Genomic DNA, 6000 nt, shown 5'->3' with positions numbered 1-6000 from the left:
GTTTAAATATTCAGCACTCATGGCTGCATTTTCCACAGACTTTTGACATTGCAAAAATAATATTTGGTGCAGATGCATCTATCTGGAATGGATTAAACATAGGAAACACTGCAAAAAAATAATGTTGTTACTGTTTGACTGCAACATGTTTGTCTCTCAGAGCCTCAGATGTTTTTAGCAGCAGCTGCAAAGAGTACAGATTCAACTCCCTGAAGTTTGGCTGCTTTTAGGATAAAAGTTGCTGGACCGACTTGTCTCCTCTTTGATTTCACCACCTGGTCCGTTGTTCAGTTGGTGGTCTTTCACTTCTACCTCCTGCGGGCTACAAACATCCCAGTGTGTGTGTGTGTGTGTGTGTGTGTGTGTGTGTGTGTGTGTGCGCTCACATACACGCACACCTGGACAACTTATTAGCATGTTAAGTCAGGAACCGGAGAATGGTTTAGCTCCAGGTGCTGATCAGTCATTAATGCATGATCAGTTCTGCAGGTAAATGTTTACCTTAGACTGGTTACACATTACTGGAGGCTACAATGATTAAGCCTTCACTGGAAGTATTTGTAACAGTTTGCAACTGTTTGTAACTGTGGCAGCGCATAGTAACAACTAGCTTGTTTCTTTAAGAACTGGAAAAAAAGCAAACAAGGAAAGTGAGTGGCAGTTCATGGAGTTCACTCCAGAGCATCTCACTTTCTATGAAAACATGGCAATGTGATTTTTTTCTGTCAGAGCAGAGTCCACAGGGAGTGAGAAGGCTTGAAATTACAGTTGAAACGCATAATAATCCACTGACATACTGTGCTTTATTCTGATACAGAAGAGCCTGTCAAACCTGGACTGACCAGCTCCTCAACCAACAATCCTGCAGGGCAGCGACCCCTGGTCTGTCACGCAGTGAAGGTACATATGAAAGATTAATTAAAAAAATATATAAATACACTTTTGGGGAAAGTAAAGTTCACAATATCTCTAACATGTACTCTTCATTCTCTATAGGTGTCAACAAAGACTTAAGCCATCCGTTCTGCGACAAAATATGGGTGATGAGAGATAGGTGTCATTTTGTTTCCCCCTCTTCTCTTAATCCCTGTAAGTACATTTTCTCATTCTCACTCTCATCATGTTAGAGAATGATCCCTCATCACGCCACTGTGCTGCTCCCTTCTCAAGTATCTAAAGCTGTGACTGCAGTTAGTACTGACCCCGGAGGGGCGGCGGTGGGGGAATGGGGGGGGGGGGGGGGACGACGACTCTGGGAATGGGTGTAACAAGAGAGAGAACATACTAGACTGAAAGGGAAACTGAGATAGTGAGCATTGACAGGATTGAGCTCCCAGGTGGGGTGTTACCCTCAGGGGAGGCAACAGCTGACAAAGGTGTGTGTGAGTGTGTGTGTGTGTGTGTGTGTGTGTGTGTGTGTGTGTGTCACATGAGAAGGGATGATAACAATTTGACATGTGGAAGCATCCCAGTGGTTCAAGCTGTGGCCATTGTTGCGGAAATGTTGTGTAAGTCAGATGAAAAAGCACAAATCGAACGTTAGTTAGTCCCTATTCACTTAAAAATCATATTTTCACCAAAATAATAGCGCAAGCTTTCACTCGACAATGGCAAAATAATAGACATTTGCCACATTGACCAGCCTGTTTTTTGATTTTTTACAGTAGCTTTAGGCATGCAGTAAGTGTTGTTGACTTTGCCGCTACCTTCCCATTGTGAAAGGGTGACCTTCCTCTTTCTCCCACTCTCTGTTCTGCTCAGCTCCGTACATCTGTGTCTGTTTACCAGCCTGCCTGTGTCTCCCTCAATCTGAACTGATGAGTGCAACTCACAGCTGCTCCTCTCTTGTTTCCCGCTGCTTGGGTTGTGTGTGTGTGTGTGTGTGTGTGTGTGTGTGTGGTGTCATTGTGCTTGGCGGTGATAGCGCCATGCTCCCAAATCAAAGACGACCGGCTTGCTACCGCAACACACCTCTAATCTCAGAAACAAGAAAAGTTTAGATAAAAGGAGCAAACATGTGTTTCTATTCTATTCTACTTTCATCCCTCTGTTTTTCTTTACACACACACTCACACAAAGACACACCTTAGTGGACACGTAGTTACTGTACATGCTTGTGCATGCACAACAAATATCCACATCCACCGGTGTCACCTGAGCCTTTTGGCCTTCCTCTCTTTACTCTTGTTGATGTTTTATCAGTGTTTTGTCATTTCCTGCTCTATCTTTAACAACTCAACTCAGTTTTAAGTTAAATGGGATGTTACGTTAATTTTGAGGTGTATTTGAGATCAGCAATGCTCACTAGAGGTGAATAATGGGAACAGGAAGTGTATAGTTTCATAGATGGCATGGAGACGTGAAGAAGAGGGAGGTTAAGAACTGAATATGGCTTCAGGCAAGGATGGGATACCTTTGAGAGCATGACATCATCAGGACAGGTGTTGATTGCTGTTGTTGTCCTGAAGTTAGGGCAGGGGGGCCTTCAGGTTGTTTGGCTTTCAGCCTGAACCTGTTGGACCTGTTTTGGACCCTCAGGATCATTTCTCACCTCAGATGGCAGCTGAGAGTGGGAAAGTGGTGCGTTTGAGTTTGAAACATGATGAATAAAGAATTTATAGCCATACAGTAGCTACACAACATGAATTCACACCTTTGTTTAGCACTTTTTTTTTTTTTAATTTTAGGTGTTTAGCTGTCATTTATGTTTCAATGTACATTCAGTGTCCCCTATAAATAAATGATAAACCTTGTAATAGTAAACCGAATGTATTTGGATTTAAGACTTGTTGATTGGACACAAAAGGACAATTTGATGACAAGAATGAAAATAATTGTTAGTTGCATCCTTGGTCATGATTGTTTGATTGTTATAGATGGGGTAGGCAATTTATTTCAGAGGCATTTTTGTTATACTTGTTGAAATTGTCTTTACACCCCACCCATCAATAAATCAATTGGTCTGACACAAAAATGAAAAAAATCCAGTATCTGTGGCTACCTGCCTAACTGCCTGTGTACCTACCTGCCTAACTACACGCACTCTGCCCGTGCACTCACTGCGTTTGTAAATGCATTTTGGGAGAGTGGCTTTGGAGAGAGACTTGAAGGTAGATTGCAAAATCTAGCTGTCTCTTGCTAGTTCTCCAATGTTGCCATTCCCCAGCTTTAAGGAACATTATATTATAATCATATTAGGGCTGGACAATAAAACAATAATGATAATTATCCTGATTCCTCAATAACTGTCAAAAATTTTTTAATTTCATTTATTTGAATCCCAAACAATTATTTATTTTGTTTTGTTGAGGAGTCTTAACTGTTTTGAATATTCTACCTCAGATTTGTGATGCACTGTTTGGCATAAAGTTTTTGTCATGTTCTGACCATAAAGAATAGTTCAACATTCACTCAAGAGCAAAAATCTGCCTATAAACTTGACAGAAATTATGATTTTGCATTGATTGTGATAATTATCGATATCGAATGATATGACATTACACAACATTTTTGGCCATATCGTGCACCCCTCAGTCATATTACAGGCTTAGGTTTGTTATCTTAATTCTACATTTAATGAATTATAAAATGAAGACAATGAGTAGATGTATACATGTTTAAAATACAGCAAAGAGCAGAAAGTCACAGGTAGGCGAGGGACATGACTATCATGAGTCTCAGGAAAACTTTGCAGTGCAAGTTGCCTATGAAATGGTAAAAGGGGCTCTGTGTTGTACACAAAAGATTGTACACAGACTTATTTTTGCTGTCTCACATTGCAGAGTCAAAGCTTGTGTGTAAACGCCACAGTTGCTAATGTATGTACACATACATTTGCATTTCTACATACATTCAAACAAACTTCAGTGGACTGCTGGCTTATGTGGACGTTTTCTAAGCCTCCTGTAAATATTTCTGCGAAAAACACTTTCCCCTTCAGGTAGAACTCGTCTCTGTGTCGTTTTGCCTGTCTGTGCTGGTGCGATGTTTCTTTGGTAATTCATTTGCAATTAGGAAATGTAAATCAGACAGGTGTTGCTGGCATCTATCAGAGTCTGTATTTGTTTTACCTAAGGCATTTCAGATCCTCCCTTTGTAATCACATGCACATGCATGCTTACACATTTGAATACACGCATCCACACAGTCACACCAAGGTCACCTCTACTGATCAGGTAGGGTCTTTCTACATGGGGCAGAGGAGAATTCAGACGGCGCTATACAAAAAGAGATGCAAACTTTTTATTCAGAAGAAGGAATACAGAGTCTGCCTTGTTTCTGACTGACATATGTTCACTGTGTGCGAGAGAAGAACTGGGATCAACACTCTCTGCACATAAGGAGAGGTACAGCTGCTAGATAGCATTGCTTAGTTTGTGTGTGTGAAGTGAGGGAAAGTGTGTGTGCAGGGGAGGGGGAGGGCACACGGGAATGCACACTTTCATGAGTGTGGTTGTGTGGTGGTGGAGGTGGTGTGCAAGAAGTGGCGAGTGACTTCACACAGGCGTAGTAGTAATGAAGCGTGCCAGTGTGGAGAGAGTGGAAGTTAAGTGTCAAACTGGTGAGGAGGAAGGAGGAATCTGCAACATTTGGTTTCCAGTATGTCACATTTCCACCGCATTTTAATCACCTTTATTAATGCCAAATACTGAGCATGAGAGATAAATCCTTGTTTACAAAGACTGACCAATGTGACAAATGTGCAATTTTAATATTTGGACCACGGACAAGCAACTTTTAAAAGACAGTTTTTAATATTCAGATGCCCTCCCACACGCGAAGGCACACACCGACCACATTTATAAACACACACACACATACACACTCACACTGTTTTATACCACTGGCAACTGCCTTATTCCCACCAGCTGTCTGAATGCATAAAACCCAGGCTTGTTGTTAAGTCTGGGGCTTAAAAGCACTGCCAAAAAGAAAGCTGGGCAGGAATAACGGCATTAATTCTGTGATTTGAGCCACCACTCAGACTCAGCATTTAAAAGTGCTTAAAACTAGCAGCTGGTGTCAACAAGGTAATAAAAGCAGGCACAAGGGATCACTCTGCCTGACTCGTTTTGGGCAGCGGGTCGTCTGTGTTAGTTTAAACGATAGTGATGCCGACAGAGGGGAGACACTGGCACGAGACACAGCCTGCCATACTGCCAGAGAAAGAGAGGGCAGTTAGGGTAATGTGAGATAGTAATTTGTAGTTTATCAGCTTGAGTCATAGAAATGTGACATACAATAGATTTGATGCTGGCAAGTCACACCCTCCGTGGTTTGTTTCCTGTGTTGTGATTCCAGTTCAAGCTGCTTCTGAAATGGCTTGAGAGAGCTCCGCCAGTGACGTTACTTTCACTGCAACGTCACCCTCCCTCCCTCCCTTTCAGGTGAAAGGAATCATTTGCCGCAGCTCCTGCCAAGTCAGGAGTTTGGAAAACTTTAATTTCCCTGGCTTCGGAGACGGTGCCAGAGGTTTGATGTCCATTACCCAAGCTTTGAAACAAGAGCTGAGGTGGACTTGGATTGAGCTAAGCACTCTGTGGCAACATTAACTAACCCCACAACCTCTGTATCATCTTTCTTACTGTCTCTCTACCTCTTCATTACTTCCTCCCTCTTTGCTGTCAGTTTCTCTCCTTTGTTGTCCTCCCTTTTCTGTGGGCGTCCTCATCGGCAAGGTTGAGATTCCTGTTAAACAGTCAAAAGTCACCCGCCTGGACCTGTGCCACAGAGTGCATTATAATCCACCTCCTCTCTGCTACCCATTAACTTGTCCTTCATGATGTGGCAGCGGCTTGTAAATGCCTCAGCACTTCAGCACTCAAGCTCCTCTGCTCTTAAATCTACACGCCACAGTCTGTAAAACGTCTTGACTGTCCTCACCACTTTGCACTATTGCGGGTCCCTTTGAAAGTGAAGGATCTTCGCACATCTTAACCGCACAAAATGTGATTTTGAAATTTGGCCAACTTTAACATCACAACTACCAGTAAGAAATTG

At 42.4% G+C, this 6000-nt stretch overlaps 1 long non-coding RNA gene across 1 annotated transcript in view; it reads left to right on the top strand.

The window, feature by feature from the left end:
- The first annotated feature begins 801 nt into the window (after nt 1–801).
- LOC119910972 overlaps nt 802–6000 on the top strand; it is an 89309-nt gene continuing 84110 nt past the window's right edge. The window contains exons 1-2 of the long non-coding RNA XR_005445729.1: nt 802–900; nt 997–1089. This is a non-coding gene — a long non-coding RNA (uncharacterized LOC119910972). The remainder of the gene's footprint in view (nt 901–996; nt 1090–6000) is intronic.

This window comes from Micropterus salmoides, unplaced genomic scaffold (assembly GCF_014851395.1).
Source record: "Micropterus salmoides isolate LMB-PRFRI ecotype aquatic unplaced genomic scaffold, ASM1485139v1 Ms_hic_scaffold_19, whole genome shotgun sequence".
In the NCBI taxonomy this organism is placed as follows: domain Eukaryota; kingdom Metazoa; phylum Chordata; class Actinopteri; order Centrarchiformes; family Centrarchidae; genus Micropterus; species Micropterus salmoides.
Note: the sequence above shows the minus strand (reverse complement) of the source record. Positions and strands in the feature narration are given on the sequence as shown.